Source organism: Vicugna pacos, unplaced genomic scaffold (genome assembly GCF_048564905.1).
Source record: "Vicugna pacos unplaced genomic scaffold, VicPac4 scaffold_117, whole genome shotgun sequence".
Taxonomy (NCBI): domain Eukaryota; kingdom Metazoa; phylum Chordata; class Mammalia; order Artiodactyla; family Camelidae; genus Vicugna; species Vicugna pacos.
In genome coordinates this window covers 868,609-886,473 of record NW_027328797.1, presented here as the reverse complement: position 1 = coordinate 886,473, position 17,865 = coordinate 868,609, and the positions used below count along the sequence as shown (strand labels likewise).

The 17,865-nt window shown below is 39.9% G+C and overlaps 1 protein-coding gene across 1 annotated transcript in view; it reads left to right on the top strand.

The window, feature by feature from the left end:
• The first annotated feature begins 2,273 nt into the window (after positions 1-2,273).
• LOC140694991 (trafficking protein particle complex subunit 9-like) overlaps positions 2,274-17,865 on the top strand; it is a 33,362-nt gene continuing 17,770 nt past the window's right edge. Inside the window, exons 1-5 of the mRNA XM_072957979.1 lie at positions 2,274-2,366; positions 8,600-8,786; positions 9,339-9,482; positions 11,265-11,385; positions 17,521-17,720. The gene's annotated coding sequence lies outside the window, so the exon portion shown is untranslated. The remainder of the gene's footprint in view (positions 2,367-8,599; positions 8,787-9,338; positions 9,483-11,264; positions 11,386-17,520; positions 17,721-17,865) is intronic.

Sequence of the window (17,865 nt, the reverse complement as noted above, 5' to 3'; positions counted from 1 at the left end):
AGATCCAATACTTATACATATGTTGTCTCCAGCAGCCTACTGAGAGATGACACAAAAGAGTAGACAGGCAATAAATGTCTTCTTTGTTACTGATGAAGCCACGTTCTCCATGAACTTCAAGGCTGTGGGAAAATGCGTGTCATGATACTGTGTCCCAGAAATACAGACTCACCCTGTCCCATGTAGCTCTGGGCCACAGCGAGCCTTCCCTTGAGAAGACCTGCCCTTTCATGCACAGGGCTTTCCTGACATGGAGCTGAGCATCCCGCGTGCTTCCCAATGGTGACCAACACTGGAGTGAAAGGAAGGGTTTCACATGCCCTGCTTGTCTCCCCGGACTCACACCTCACTCTGTTAGTGTAATGAGTGCTAGCTGTGGGCCAGGGGCCAGGGGTGTGAAGGGAGAAGCACCCTCCATGGCCCAGAGGAGTGGTTAGGAGACATCCACTCCCTCAGTTTAAACAGGTGGTTGGATGGAACATAAGGGTGCTCCCCAAGAGTGTGTAAAAGGAGAAATAAGGATTTTATTTGGGACTTAGGCTAGCCAGGAAACAGATAAGATGATTAGAGGGGACACTTGTAAAACAATTTGATATTAAGTTGACATTTGTTGAACACCCAAAATGTGCTACATTCTTTTCTGAGCATATTACAGAAATGAATCCTTCAATCTTCTCAACAAGCGAGTAAGGAAGGTTTGATTGTTATCCCAGTTTTACAGTGTGGAAATTGAGGCACACAGAGGGTAATTAAGTTGGCAAAATCACAGAACTAGTAATTGGCAGAGCTGGTATTTAAACCCTGGCTGTCTGGTTTTGAGGTTCCCAGAGATGGGCTTTGGGTGTTTAGCATTATCGACATCCCTGAATCTTTATACCTCTGTGCATCAGTTAGCCTAGAAAGGACAGGGAAAGGAGTGTTACACAGGAGCTCATAGTCATTTCTTGGCCGCTGTCCACGGAGAGTGCACCGTGATTGGCGTTAATTGACTTCTGGGCAGTAGATCTGTTCGTATAATAGAAATATAGTCCATTGAATTAATCTAGAAACCCTTCCTGCTCCGTTTCTGTCCATGCTTGCCATGTGACTGCCTGCCCGTGATTGGGCCGTGGAGGAGAAAATGTACTCATGGTTGAACTCTGATATTTCAGTCTGGTTCATAGATTCACGTCTTCTGTTACATTAAAAATTTAAGTTTCTGGTTTCCTTGCATCAGTGTCTCATGAGCTTGGTTAATGTGAAACCAGTCCATGGGAGCCCAGGGATGATGACGGTATAATTTCTGAGCACGTTGAGGCACTTCTACCCGTGCAGACGTGGCTGGAGGATGTCCAGCTTCCTCACTGATTTCCCCCAACAGCATGGTCCTCTCCCACCCCTGGATGTGAGGTTGGGAGCTCTCTGAGTAGGCCAGTCAGAGGCCGAGTCCACCAATCAGAAAATGATGAAGTACCTGGAAGTGGGTTTAATAGAAGACAAGGGCTTCCAGGTTGTCAGATGGGCTGTTCGAGTCCATTTGGTGAAAAGCTGTCCACTGTCTGTGGTTGAGCTACTTCTTTGCTGTTGAAAAGTCTGGAGTAGATGAAGGGATTTTAAAAAGCAGAAAGGAGTGATTTCAGGTGGTACGTCCACACCGGTGAGAAGTGATGAATGACCGCCTTTGTGAGTCATAGACAGTCTTACAAACTTCATAAACCAGCTTTAAAAGCTCTTCCATCTGAGTGCACTTCATATGGGGTCCAGATCATCACTGGTCGCACTGTGAGGGCAAGTAACTGATAATGGCAGAAAGGACACGGAGGCATCAAAAAGGTCTCAGTCACTTTCCCTGTTTAAAGGATGCAGCACAGTGTAATATATTTGAGCTGGTTTTTCACTGAACAGTTTTTAGTGTTTTCTGGGACTCCCCAGTGCCCCAAGGTTCCATGCAGCTGGGTGTCCCCTCAGTGCAGCTCTGTCAGCGCTTGCCCTGGGCTGACGCGGTGTCACGGGGAGCAGGACAGTCAGCGTCCCCGGCTCCTCCGAGCTCCGTCTCCTCATCCGCAGAGCCGGGTTTCTCATCCGTGTCTACTTAGTAGGGTTGCTGAGAATCACACGTGATGCTTCAGGTGTGACTTTTGGTTGTCTCTGTGATTGGCATATAGTTAATATTTGATAGAAACACTTGTTTTTTTAGTATAATTGTAGCACCTAGATTGCAGTGGTTTTTAGTCTGCATTTTTTATAACTTTATTCTTATTTTTAAATATGCACTTATTTTTATTTATTTTATTTGGATGTACTGGGGACTGAAGCCAGGACATTGTGCATGCTAAGCAGGTGCTCTACAACTGAGTAATACACACCCTCCTTTTCTGCACTTGAAGGTAAATATTGCTATACACAAAATAGCTCTTAAACACCATCATGGGACTTAGTCACTGTATAGACAATTGAACACGTATACTATTTCAATAGGAATAAATGTTTTTGAGACATACATTTCTGAATCTGTTAATGTGCTTAAAAACGATCATAGGTAGTGATAAACACGAATCTTTGATCCAGTACTTCTTAGAGACTGTTTTGCCATCAAGGGAAATTACATTCTACAGAGAAGGCTAATTGGGTCTCTTTGATATTTAGATGGTTTAGCAGATGATGAAGGCTTTCAAAAGCTGACAGTTTTGTATTTTAAAGTAACTACAAAGTTACCTTCTACAAGTTGTAAGTACTAAGCTTGTGAAGTGCCCAGTAATCCAGGGGGTATGTGTCTGTGTCTGTGTCTGTGTCTGTGTGAACGTTGGTGTGTGTGATTTCAGGAAGGTAGAAAGAAATTCCATATAGACTTCTGATACCTTTCTCCTCCATTTCAAGGTGTTGGCATATATTTACACTAATAAATTGATATTCAGTTGTCATTTGGCATATTGGGAATAAGACTTTCTCATACTTGTTTCAGAAGGATTAGGGAGCATGAGCTTAGGAAATGGGAGGAGATAGAGGCAGGGAGGTTCTTTAAACTTTGTGCAGAATTAGAAACAGTAACTTTTCTCTTTTCTTCTAAAGCAAACTGGCACTGAATTGTAACATACTATTACTCAGAATTGCTTTTCTGATCAGATACATGTACCTCAGATTTTTAAATGCAACATGAATGATGAAATGTGTTTTAGCAGTTATTTTTAAAAGTAGTCTCTTTTCAAGTAAAAGGCTATAGCCTGTTCTTTCTTCTAGCGGTACAAGAAATTCTCATTGTTCTGTTGCAATGATCTATGTGCTTACTTTCTTTTTTTTTTTTTTCTTTAAGTGCTTTTTTCATTGTGGTTTGAATGAATGTTTAAAATTTCTGGATTTTGATCTTTAGAACATGCTGATTTCTCAGAACTGTTAAAAACCTGATTGTTCACTGCTCTTTGTTTGGTGGGGCACCCTATTGATTTCTGTTGTCTGTTAAAGAGTGAAATTCTTCCTCTAGCCTGCAGATCATTAAGTGAATGGTTTGCAGTGTGCCTTTAAAATTATTTGTATGCATTGAGCATGTTTGTCCAGTGAATTTTAAATTGACTCATTGTAATGACTTTGATTTGATTCTGTGTCTTTTGCTCCTCTCCACAAGAATTTGAATTCTCTGTTGCATTTTGTATACGTGTTCTTTACAGGGGAAGAAATTTTGCATTTTTTACAGAGGTGGGTTTTCCTATCCCCTCTGAATGCCTTCTAAAATTGATACAATAAAAATCAGTTATTGCAGTGCATAAATATTTCATAAATTATTTTTTGGCATAATCAGAAACAATGACCAAGAATGATAATAAAAAATACGAAAACCTTCCTTCCTTTGAAGAATAGAAATCAGGTAGTCAGGCTCCCTCATGCTTTGTGCCTGACACACTTAATCTCATGTCATTGTGTATCATGATTCGGAGATGGTATTGTTTCAAGTTTATAGATTTTTGTTTTAACATTTGTGTTGAATTCTTTCTCCAGGCTGATGTTTCCTGTTGGGTTTGTGGAAAGAGTAGAAGGGAAAAAAATACTTTGTTTTGTTTTCAGGAGGCCTGAGTTGATGGGAAAAGAGTTGAGGGTGGGCTGAGGAAAAGAGTGACACTCCCTCTCCTCCTGGTTGAAATTGATAAACAAAGAAATCAATTAAGTATATCGATATTTGACCAAAAGAAGTTAGCGAGCCCAAACTGGCTAGAAATGCACAATGGAAATTACTGAATTCAGCTTCAGAATGAGGTGCTTTACCAAGTAGAAGCAGCTTAGAGCAATCAGAAAATCAGTAATATGATGAGATATAAATGGAATATTATATCTTTTATTGCTGAAACTTTTCTACGTTAAGTTGTGTAGAGCTAAAATTAAGTTTCAATCACCAGGAGTTAAGAGAGTGAGTGGTACTGTAGGATCGTTATTCACGGATGTGCCTAGACCCTGATAGAGTGGCTGAAGATGGCAGGAAGAGACCCTCATCCAGGATTTTCATCCTAGGGTGTCCTCCATAATGGTTCCATGTGGAAGCAGATGATTGGGTTAACAAATTGTAACACACCCCAGTCGCCTCTGAATTTTAAGAAGAAAAAATATGCTTTGATACTGCTTTACAAGCAAGTTCCTGTGCATCCTCACTCCAGACGCCTTGCCTTAAAAAGCAGAGACAATGCTTTGCTTGTGTAGTTGAGGTTTTAGATAGCACTCTGCTGGTTGTAAAGCAAGGACCGAGACCCTCAGCTATAAACGCTGGGCTTGTGTGTTGTTAGATAATGTATTATCCCCAAAACAAGGACCTGGCTGGTCTGGTGGTCTGCTTTTTAATGAACATATCTAAAAATGTATCTTGTTCCCCTCACCCCATGACTTCCCTAAAGATACACTAATCCTTTGTACTCATTGTGTATTCTACAATCTCTGCCTCATCCTGTCTTTCCCGAATTTCCTCCTTACTATCTCACAACTGTTAACGAAGTTTTCCTTTGATTATACCCTATAAATATGGGAGTATTTGAGAGGCTTATGGAGATGGCTCCCTAATCCCTCTCGATTTCTTGACTTTTTCCACAGAGTCTTGAATAATCATTCCTTGTCAGTAAGACTTCTTCCAGCCAGAACCCACAGTTCCAGGTGAGAAGGATGCAGGCTTTATCTCTCCTACCGGAGGCAGAGACAGAAGAGAATTGAGATATGCTCCCCCGTGATCCCTTCCTGCCCCAGGTCTACTGCAGTTCACCTGCAGCCTTCTGGCCTCTGCTCAGAGGGCCTCTGTCCCAGGACAGACCTCAGCGTTTTCTTCCCTTGTCAATATTTCCTGTGCCTTTCAGAACTTGGTCTCTTCTCTGCAATTCAAACCTGGCAGATGTGATGGTGGTCAGCGTGCTGGTGGGCAGTCCTTTGGGGACCCCCAGGAGCCATGCTGATTCTCCTTAGTCTCTCAATCGGGGTTACAGAACAGTCCAGCACAGAAGGAAGCCCATTCTCGAGATGTCAACAGAGCATTTCATCACTTTCATTTTATTTTTCAATTTTTGGTGGAGAAATTATTTGTAGTGAACTGTTCCAGATATTTGCCGCCTGCTTTCCTCATCACCATTCCTTGTTGTCTCTGGTGCTAGTTTTATAAACCAGGTTTCTTCTCTGGTCATTTCTGGCAGCTGGGCTTGCCGAATCCTTGATCTGTATTTGAAACAGAATGCTTCCTCGTGATGTCAAGGTGATTTTCCTATTTCTGAATATTTCGTGTACACTCAGCAACTGTTTCAAGTGAAATGCTCTTGTCCAATTTCGGTTAACTCACATTTGCTGATCTCCTGCTTTCATGCTGAGAGCAGTTTCTTTTTCCTCTAATAAAAGTTAGCAATTTGCATTTACTATGGAAGATACTGGCCCAAGGTCCTTTTGTTCTTAAGAGTTTTAATACAATTCACCCATTAAAATGTACATCGGTTTTTACTCTATGCCCAGAATTGTGCATCCCATTCAATCTTAGAATATTTTCATCCCCCCAACAGGAAGCCCTGTATGCATAAACAGACATTCCCATCTTCCCCATCCTCCCCCAGCCCCAAGGAGCCACTTTTCTCTCTGTGGATTTGCCTGTGCTGGACATTTCATGTAAATCGAGTCACTTCATATAAGTGGAAACGTCTATTGTGACTGACTTCTTTCACACTGAGTAACGTTTTCAATATTTGCTCATGTTGTGGCCCTAGTCACTATTCTATGCTATGCTATTGCTGAATAACATTCCACTCTATGGCTGGGCCCCACTGTTTACCCATTCATCAGGTGATACGCATTTGGGTTGTTTCTGTTTTTGGCTGTGATGAGTAATGTCGCCGTGAACACTCATGTGGTATTATTTATGTGGATATTTGTTTTCAGTTCTCTTACGTGTGTGCCGAGAGAGCAGAATTGCTGGGTAAGTCAGAAACGAAATGTTCAACTCTCTGAGGCCCTGCCAGGCTGTTTTCCAAAGTGGCCACGCTGTGTTACATCCTCACCAGCAAGGGCTGCGTGCTCCGCTTCCTCTGTGTCCTCTTTAGTGCTTGTTACGCTTTTTTTTTTATTATACCCTATTGTAGTGAGTGTGAAGCGGTTTCTCCTAGTGGTTTTGACTTGATTTCCCTTACAGCTAATGCTATTGAACATCATTACATTATGTTTTATGGACATTTGTATATTTTCCTTGAAAAATACCTTTTCAGATACTTTATTAACCTTTTAATTGAGTTGCCTTTTTATTGTTGAGTTGTAGGGTTTTTTTTTCTTCATTTTGAGATACAAATTCCTTGCCAGATAAGTGATTTGAAAAAATTTTCTCCTCTGTGTTGTTGTTTCACTTTCTGGATGGTGCCCTTTGAAGCAAAGTTTTAAATTTTGATGAACTGCAATTTGTCTCTGTTTTCTTTGTTTCTTGTGCTTTTGGGGTATTATTTAAACTCTGAGGTATTTTATTTAAGCTTTTATATATAAAATAACTTAATTCTTAGGACCGTTATAGGAGATGGGTGCAGTTGTTGTCCCCAGTCTATGGATAGGAGACTGAGATGCAGAAAATTTCACTGAAATATCAGTGTCACATCTACCTAGTGCTGTGGGATTTCAGACCCTCATGTTTGTCCCCAGCATTTGTGATCTTCACCACCATGCTCCACTACTGCCTGGAATCGTTAATGAAAATGACTTTCATTTTTTGATTTCTTGTTAGTTTGTTTTCTCATTGGGGACCTCATCTCCTTATTTTCCTTTCGGATATCAGTGTAGATTTATTTTAGGTCTCATGTAGGCAGAAGCATTGCTATCAGTTAACTTCTTTATTACTCACTCTCCAGTGATGATTGTTGCTAGTTGACCTAACCAAGTCATGCTTAAGTCTTTCCTGCTAATGACACTAAAAACAGTCATGACTTATAGAATGCTCAAAGAAAGTACTTGATTGATTTTATTTTGCTACCCAATCAAACCAATCAAGTAAAAACCCCAGTGTTGACACAGACTATAAGCCCTCCAGAATAGGATCACTGTCTTCCTTCTGTTTCATTTATTTGGTCACAGTGTCTGGATAGTGACTTGCTGTCCAGCAGTTTTGTGAGGATATGGTGCTCGTGAATCATTGTAAGGACAGAATTTTGACAACAGACTGTGTTGTTCATTTCACAAGGGAAAAGATAATATAGAAATACTGCTCAGATCTATTTTAAAATTAAGCTTGGAATTTTGAGAAGAATTCAAGAAACCATAAAAAGCTCTTTTTCAATAATTTTAGATCTATCTTAGACACATATGGTTACATAGCAGAGTAAGTTATCAAGTACATTTGACAATAGGAGTGTAATATTGATTATTTGTTTTAGTTGAAATATTCTACCTGGGATAAAGTAATCAGTGCCCATAAATGAACAAATATGTTTGTATTTCTATGCAACATGGGAGCAGAGTTCATGTTTCTATATAATATGTATGACTGTGTGTTTTAATCTGTCTGTCAGTGTTTTTATAGTTTTTCAGCAATGTTGTAACTTCAGAATTCTTCTAACATATTCACTCCCGATACTACTGCAGTTTGTACTGTGTATCCTATCTTATGCATGGGATTCCACTGTCCCCTCAGTGAGGAATTTCCTCTCCTATTGAGCTAGTAGCAGAGTTAAAGGAACAGTGATTTCAAGGCCTTTGCTCTCCACGTGTTCGCAGTTTCCTGTCAATCACGATTTTCTCTTTCTTGTGTTTTCATTGTGCAATTAGAATTTTTGAAAATAATTATTAATATGTTTCACCAGTCTTCCTAGAAATTTGATGTGTTTGTGCTTTTCAGTTTTCAATTTATGAAAATTGTAAATGCAGACTTGTTTTTAAGTGGTCCTTTTTCACTAGATATTTGTTTACCTCTTTATAGTTAAAATAAATTTCCCCAATGAATGAATCGGTGTGCATGTTTTAAAAGATACTTTAGTTTTTATTTTTCTTATTCTAACAGGTATATTCGTTGTACAGAATTTAGAAAATAAGGATAAACACAATAATACCTTAAAAATGGCCTCTAATCTCACTTGTAGATACAGTTGTAATGTTTGAAATTGAGAATTACAAGTCCTCTCACTTTGTTCTACTCTTTCAGGTACGTTTTGGTTACTGAGACCCTCGAATTCCCATATGAATTGTAGCAGAAGCTAGTCAGTTATTGCTGAGGAGCCCGCTGGGAATGTGATCAAGACCACGTTGTATGTGTGCTTCACTCTGGGGAGCACTGCCATCCCAAGAATATTGTCATGTGATCCAGGAATTTGCGTGGTTTGTCTTTCCAGGTATTTAGGTCTTCTTTAATTTATTTCAGCAATGTGTATGGTTTACATAGTATTATTTTACTTTAATTTTTGCCTTTATACTGAGGACAATTGTGCAAGGTACCAAGATTAGAATTGTATTATAGCCCCGCAACTTGCTGCCACCATGGACGCTGTGGTCTCTCTTTGCCCTTTGTAAAATCTCGCACAAAATAGGACCTAAGTAACTCTCTCTTGAAAGAATGATTATATGATTGCTGGATGACGCTTGAGAGTCCTTGTGATGATGTCTTTTTCCCAGACTTTCCCCTCTTCTTAAATATGCCCTTTCTCTTCCTTTCCTCCAGCCTGGGTTTCAGCCTGCCTGTGGCATTGATTTTCCTTGTCTGTGGACTCTTCTTTTCACTAGTTCATGATAATGTTACATGTCGGCTGTGGAAACTTGCTAGATGTCAAGAAAGAGCAAATCCATTGCATGCTAGTATTTTTAGAGTGTGTTATTGAATTATCAATTGAAATTAAATCAGGCTGACCCATTGAGCCATCCCCTGAGCTCTTTTTGCCTTCCTACAGGTGATACTGCTCTCGTTGCTGCATGTGCCCTTCCCCCAGACTTAGTTTTGGAGTTGAGTAAATCACCATCACTGGAGCCCTCTCTTTAAAAGATGAAGAGAACATTTGCTCCTTCTCCCTGCTTGGGGACTTGGATGAGATGAGGTAACAGATAAAGAATGAAGCCCCACCTCATTCTGACCACTGCTCTTTCCGTTCATTTCTCCAGGGGAAGAGTACAATTCAAAAATATAAAGATTGTGAGCTAATGAAATATACAAGACAACCGATCATTTATTAAATACACTTTCATGCCAGAAACAAATGTATTATACACACAAAAAGCACATAAATTACGGTAGTACTGTGGTTACAAACGTGGGCCGAGTTCGAGTCCTGCTCTGGAGTGACAAGTCCTGTGAAATGGAGAACTTGTAGGTCGGCTTAGCCTCTCCCGGACTTTTTTCTTTCCTGCAGAGACAGGGCTCGCTAGTCATCCCTCCCCCGTAGAGGTGCTGTGGGTTGTAAACGACGCGCGTGGGCAGGCCAAGCACAGCTGCTCGTTCCTCGTAAGTGCAGGATAGCACAGCTTTTGCGGTTACGGCTTTATGATCGCACCGTGTAGACCCTCAGTGCTCCGAAGGGATGTCTTGCGGATTGGAGATGGGATTCTCACTTCTGTAAATACCCAAAGATTGTGTTATTGAGCCTTGCTGATATAAATCTATTCTTTAGAAAGTACATAATGTAGATATATTTTTCAAACATGCATGCTTTTTTTCTTTTATTATTTATACTTCTACCCTCTCATCACGTGGTGTGACTTTTGATGGAATCCAGGAAACAGTCCTAAGCCACCTGCCTCTTCACACTTCTTCGTGATGGTTTTCTTCCTTGACTAGAAGAGGGTTTTGCATAGGAAATTTTGTTTGCTCCCCTTCTCTTGGAGTCTCCCTGTTTGTCTGCCCATCTCTCACCTGTCCATCTGTCCATTTCTCTACCCACTCATTCTTCTGACTTGTTCCAAGAAGCACTTCAGGCAGCTTACAGAAGAACAGATACCAAATAAACAGGTGAGAAAATGGGGCCAAGTTCACAAATTGAGGCTCGGAATTGAGCCTGTGTGAGAGTTGCAGGCGTGAGACACACGCCTCTGCCTTGTGACTTATAAGATAGACAGCATCAATGTTCCTGAGGCTCCCAGCACACACAGGGAAGCAGGGTTTGTGGGAGATGCTCACTGGCTGTGAAATAAATAAGTGGCTTAGGAGAAGCCCAGCCTTTCCAAATACTAAGACTTAGGAGAATATTTTGAGTGTCTTCCAAAATCTGAGTATTGCATCTTTTCTTTTTCAGAGTTTTATGTATAGTTGGTTAACATTCTATAACTGGAAATTTCTCCAAAACTGCTGCCCACGTGAGTCCCATGACTCGGGAATGGGGTGGTTCTGCTCATTGACGGGTGTTGGCCAGAAATGGAAAATGACAGCCTCCAAGGAGCCTGGGATTAAGCAGTTATGTTTTGTCAGTGCTGTAGATTTCAGAAAATGCTTTTACCGTTTCTCTCCATCTGAGGAAGCAGCGTGCTCTCTTCCCAGCATCAGGAGTTCAGGGTCTCGGGATGGTGGGGGCTGACTGCACTGCCGTAAAGACAGCTGAGCTAGTCACTGCATGTGTGGTGCTTTCACGTAGTGCATTTCATGTTTTTTAAAAGGTTTCAACATGTAGTTAATTAACTGAGTTAATTAACATTTAATAAATATGAGGCTTTTTTGAAAAGACAGTTATAGGCAGAATATAAGTTGTGAACACTTTAAAAATGGCTTCATTAGTGAAATTTCAGTAAGGAAGGTTCAGTTTATCTTATTTACGCCTCTCTTTAAAAGTAACAAAGAAACAAGACAGAAAAAGCAGAGGATTACTTCTGTTCTTCCTCTCGGCTTGCAGGTGCCCTCACCTCCAGTGGCATCCATCCAGACACCAGCACTGACACTGGCCGTGCTCAGAAATGCCTCAGCCCTGAAGACACAACTGACAAATGGAAGGGAGCCGCGTCCTGTTACAGCAGGTGCTCTCACTTTGTGGGTCCTTATGTAACTGCGTGGTGTTATTCAGGATCGCCCTTTCTACACTGTGTGACGGTGCTGCGGTGTCTCCTAGTTATTTGTTTCTGTAACTACTCATGTATTTTTTCCAATGTGTGGTACTAGACATCTAAAAATGCATTTTTCAGATGAAAAATAATGTGTATTTAATATAAAAGTCTGAAAAAAGAGTCAAAAGGGTCTATCCTGGTCCCAGTACTCAAAGATAATAATTAACACTTTAACATCTATTTTCTGTTCTTTTCATCAGTGTGTATCAGCTCTGTCATAAAAACCAGTGAGCACTGTGTGCCTGTTTACTGTGTGGAGACCTCCATTTTCCATTCGGCTTATTACACATTTTTCTACAATATTCTATCTCCCCTGACATGATTTTTAATGACCAGTATAGCATTCTGTTTTGTGGAGTCATCGTCCATTTTACTTTGTATTTAAGTAAACTTTTAAATTCCAAGTATACTTAATTGAAATTCTGAAAAGAGAACTGTGGTGGTACCGAAAGTCCCCTACTTCCCTTCCCCTTTTTTCCTGAGAGTAAAAGCTGCTGACAATGTGGAGTATATATTTCATGACCTTTATGCCTTTGTCATATATATATACACACATACATACACGTATATGAGAAATCTATGTATATGTGTGTGTATATATGCTTTATTGAAAAATAAGGCCATACTATATGTTTTCTGTAGCTCGGTTTATTCACTAACGTATATATCATAGACCTCCTCCCACTCCAGACTCACCCGGTCCTTTCAGATAGAGTAAAGGGGTCTCCTGATGTGCAGGTTTGGTCTCTTGTGTAACGACACCTTTCGTGGGAGAGTACTGTGGACAAGGCCATGGACCACGCTGAAACGCTGCAACTTTAGTGCCCACAGCTCTCCGTGATTTACCGCATCATTGTCTTGATGGTGAACACTTAAGTTTTCTCCATTTTCCACTGTCAGAAAGGGTGTTTGACTGGCATCCTTCTTGTACAAACATTCCTGTGATCTTGTATGAGTATTCCTTTAGCTAAGGTTTCTGGAAATTTAGTCCTTGGATGTGACAACTTCATACATCACAGGATGCTTTCAAGTGAATCTTGAAATTCCTTCTCCTGTGGGGCATGAAAAGATGTAGAATAACTTATGTAACCAATTCTCTATCGCTGGATATGATTTCACTTCAGCATTTCTTCCCACCATTGTAAACAGTGCTGTGCAAATGTTCTGATGAGTACATCTTTTTGAACTGATTTTTTCTAAATGTAACGATTCCTAAAAGTGGAGTTCAGCCTGTGTGCACACACGTTTTTCAGAGTTTACATATCCATTGACATGTCATCCTCCAAAAGATCGCTCACAGTTTGTTGTCTCAAAGATGGACACTAGCTATAATATCTTTTAAACATATTTGCCAATATGACGAGCAAAATGATTTTCATTATTTTAGTTTGCACTTGATGACCAGTGAGGTTTTGAGCATTTTTCACTCATTAGCCATCTGACTTTTAAAAAGTGAATGATCCCTTTTGTCCTTTGCAAACATTTAAGTGGGGGAGCTTCTTGCTGCTTTGTGACAGCTCAATGTGTATTATGAACATTAACCCCTTGTCTTCATCAACATGTATCAGAGAGCTTTTACTTGTCATTTCTTGCCTTTCATTTTGTTCAGTAGGTTCATTATTGTTGTGGCCCAAAATAATCTTAAGATAGTAAATGTCTTCTTTTTGGGTTTTATTCTTAGAAATGCTTTCTTATAATGGTATAAATTTCTTCTGTAGGTTTTTTCAATCTCTAAGATGGAGATGATAATGGTACTTGTTACAGTGAGGAGAAGCTGAATTGATATGAGCAAAGAGTTGTATTTGCTCTTATTAGTACTTTCTAATATTTACATCATTTTCTGTAATTTTTCTTGTGGTCATTTTGACGGGAATAGAATTTGTTTTTTCCAGGTATTCTCTGATTGTAACAAGACAATTATTAAATTAATACTTTGCTTTTTAATTTGAAATCCCACCTGTAAAAAATACTTATGTATACTAGAGTCTCTTTTTGAGCTCATGATTTATTTCTGTCAATCTTACTTTCTTACTCTAGCACTATATCTTACATATTGTAAAAATTTATTTAATATATTACAGTGTGAATTTTTTGATTCTTTTTTCGATCCCTAAATTTCTTGGCTTGTATTATGACTTTATTATTCCTGAAGAATTCTAATATAATTTTTTCAAGTTAAAAAAAAAAGATAAGTGTTGTCATGGGATTTTTTAGTAATTTTGAATTATCTTTACGAGAACGTACATCTTTAAAACTGCTTTCCTCCATACAAAAGGTTGATGTCTCTACTTTCACACTTTTACTTTACCCCTCAGTACAGTCCTGTACTTTCTCCATGTACAACATGGGCATTGTTTTTGAGTTTATTCCAGATTATTGTTGATGTTTTTGTTAATTTTTTAAGTGAGAAATTTTTGCTATTATATTTTTTAACTGTTAAAACTGACACCTAGGAAGGCAGATTCGGTTTGTAAATACTCACTTTGTAACTTCTCATTTAAAATTGTAAGTATTAAGTACTTGTTACAGAATCCTTTCTTTTCTGTTTTTAAAAATTTGTTTCCAAGATTCTCAAAATGGTCATAGCTAAGTAGTATAGGTGGGGAGACAGATGGAGAGAGGTAGTGTGGCTCATGTACAAACTGTGAGCACTTTCATGGCTGCCTTTATGCTGGAAAAGCTGATAAACAGTCCAGCTTAAACCAGGGTGGCTTTGTATGCACTTGAAATCCAGCTTTCCTGCCTGTATGGTGAAGCCTGGTAGGCGTGGCAGGTAGATGATCAAGGTCGAATGGAGGTTATTGGCTGCACAGAGCACTGTGTCTGAGAATTGGAGACCATCGCCATGGGAAATGCTTGGTGCCAGGAACAATGCAGAGGAGCTGGGGAACCTTGTGTTAAGGATTTTCCAGCCCTGGGAGTGGGAATATCAGACTCTGCATTCAGATCTGAGTTTGAATTCATCCTCTTTAGTTTACTTGTCCTCTGACTTTTGTCAAGCTATATACCGTCTTTCACTTCCTGTTTTCTTGTCTCTCAAATTAGGAGAATTACATCCTGCTGCTAGAGTGTTTGATCAGGTTAAATAATTTGTGTCTATAAGATGTCACATACAGTCACAAGCTCAGTGAGAAATGGGCTGTCGCCTGTTCTTCTGCAGCTCAGTGCTTGACAAGACATGGGGGAAAGCCAGTCCCTAATTTGTGTGTGATGCAAGTAGGAACAAAATTAATGTCTTGCCTTTCCCTAGCAGTATTCTTACAGCTTTGCTTCATTTACTTCTTTCCTCCTTTCCTTTCCCCTTTCCCATCCTCCACCAAAAGAGCCTCTCAGAAAAATAGATTCAAATTACTTTAAAGGTTGGCTCATCCTCATGAAATGATAGTATCATAAAAAAAACTGTGCAAATCCCAGAATATATTTTATATGATTTACACACACACATGTGCGTGCAAACACACACACACACACAATCTGTCTACCTCCCACTTACAGAGGGAGAAGGTCCACTTTTTCTGAGTTTTCATTCACAGAGAGTGAGAACAATGTCTCTTACACAGACTTTCACCAGGCTTCGTGCATGGTGTTTTTAATTGAATTTCTGTTTGTGGCCATAGATATAGTCTCCTAATAGAAGAGAGAAAGTGGAGACATAGACATTCCGCTGAGATATTGGTGTCATCATATTTTAGTTGTAAAGGACTTAAGACAGCATAGAGTTGCAACATTTTATGGGTGAGAATCCATGATGTTGTAACTTAGACAAGAACCTGGGTCTTCTGCCATCTTGTCCACGCGGGTGAAGAGGCAACTGGGCAGGGGATAGTAGGGATCCTTCCTGCTTCACTTCCATGTTCTTGCTAGTTTTCATTTCAGCTGCCTTAATTTATGTTCATGAGGCCACTCATGGGAAGGTCACTCTGTCCTGATAGATTGAGTTTCTTATCAGCGAAAAGCTCTGGACCCACTCATATTTCCCAGAGTTTTCTGCTGACCTGCTGACACTTTATATAATTGAGACCTAAGAAACTACTGAATATAAAATCCTTATTGTTATCGTTTCCCCTCGAGTTCCATAGGAATGGGGTGCTGTCTCAGGCTGTCTAAAGCCAGATCTGAACAAAGATAGGGTGATGGGCTGTGCTGCTGGACCTACACAGTCGAAGGGGATTTCCACCTTAGCTTTATAATCAGGCAGATTAGTTCAAATCTTGCCTTTACCAATTATTATCTTTGTGTCTTGGGGGAGAAACTGTACTTTTTTGTGTCCAAATTTGTTTATCTGTAAATAAGTTCAGTATTTATTTTAAGGTTTCTGTTTTAGAATTGAATGAGCTAATTCATTCATTTATACCTAAAATAGCGATCGCATGGTTCTATGCTGGTGCCTTGGTAGTTGATTACTAAGGGAATCGGCAGTGAGAATGGGGGTGGGGGACCCCTGGATAATAGAGCTTATATTCCAGGATATGCTTGTAAAAGACTGGATGTGCAGTAGATTTTTAGTAAATATCTACTCCTTTCCTAATCTGCATTGATTGTTTATATATCATTATACAAATATATTAACAAGTTTTATTGCAATTTAAATATTTTTGTAGTATTTACATTATGTAGCTATAAAAATACATGAAATAAAATGATTTGACTTTTATTTTCTTTTCAATAAGCAAAACAAAATAAAATAGAAAAGAAAAAAGTCTTGAGGGAGTAGAAATAATTTTATTTCTGTGGAATCAATTCCTTGTAATAGGTCTTTGTCATGTTGTTAAACAGCATATAAAATTGATAGGTTGTGACATACTGGAAATGAGGAAACAGTGGAGACATACTACCTCTAATGCAGTCATTTTGTTACCAAGTCCAAACTCGTTCTGCTTGCTGCATGACAGGCCAATAAATGGGGAGATGAGATGTTGGAGTAAGGAATAGTGACTTCATTTGAAAATCTGGCAGACCCAGAAAATGGCATATTGATATCCAGTAGAACTCTCTTCCCCAAAGCAGAATTCAGTCTCCTTTTATACTAAAAAGCGGCGGGGATGTGGTTGGTTGTTGCAAACTTCTCGCTGTACGAATTGTTTGTCCTTGGAATCCTTTGTTCCTGCAGCTGTCCATGGTGGGTCAAATTAAGGTGCCCCCGTAAAACCTCCAAATAAAAGAAAGGTTATTATCTATTTTGCCACTTGCCATCTGTACATAAGTGTAGAAGAGCTAATATCCTTAAAGATCAGAGCCCGGAGAATAGGCTGTCCTGGATATTTCAGGCTAAAGGCAACTTTTTTTCACAAAAGGTGCAGAGATATCAAGTCGGAGCCTAGAAAACAAGGTACAGGTTTAAAGCCAAACGAACACATCTAACATGGAGTCAAATTTGTTCTTTTCTTTTACAATTTCTTTTTCTAACTCATAAATAATTTTAGTAAGAAACATGAGAAATTTTTTTTATTTTTGCTTCTTAATAACGGATTACAACTACACTTTAGTGAGCAGGGATGCTGTGCGTGCCTTGGGGTCACAGCAAACTCTTGTTGGGGGTGGTCGACCCTGTAACATACCTGATGTCCCGTGAGTGTTGGTGAGGGTCCCCCTAACCAGGGGCTCTATTCAGGAACCACCATATGCGCATTGACCTCTGGCACCTCTTTTTCAGCTGCAGGAAATTTTTTCAGATTTTGTGATGGAAAAATCTCTCCAGCTGCAGATAATCAGGGAATAAAGGAAGAGGAAAAGCGCTTGAAGTAGAGTAGAAGAGAAGGACAGAATATCAGGGAGCGTGGGGACTTGGCAGCGGGGCCTCGGGAGAGAGAGGAGCAGAGGTGTGGAGGGTCCCGGCTATGGAACTAGCTCCTGCAACTTTCCCCGCACCCAAGCCACACAGCTTTTAATTGGGCCCAGGACTCCCTCCTGTCTGGATGTCACCCTGGGCAGAACTTTGAGAATCGAAGCTAAGGGGTGGTCAACACTCACCTAGGGGGTCACTGAGGACTTTGCTCAAGTCCACATTGACTTTTCCAGTCATGTGCCTTCACCTGTTCTTTATCTCAGGATCTGAGAAGCAGGAGCAAGGAACTCATGGAGAGATCCAGGAAGATATCTGACTGTGTTAAGAGACGACAGTCACAGTGACACGTGGAGCGAAGACACTTGCAGTAAAGTAAAATAACTTCACAACTATTGCATCAGAGCTGCAAGTGTGAGAGAACCTAAGCCTGTCTCAGAGTGCAGGGGACAAGAGAAAAGGAATGGTAAAATTACCACTGACATTTGAAATTTTGTTAAAAAGAATGCTACCGTTAATTGTATCACTTGAATGTATGCAGGTGTTTTTCTATGAGCATTCATAGGTTCACAAAACCCCACCAGCCACTCTTGCTCCCATCTGGTGTGGGC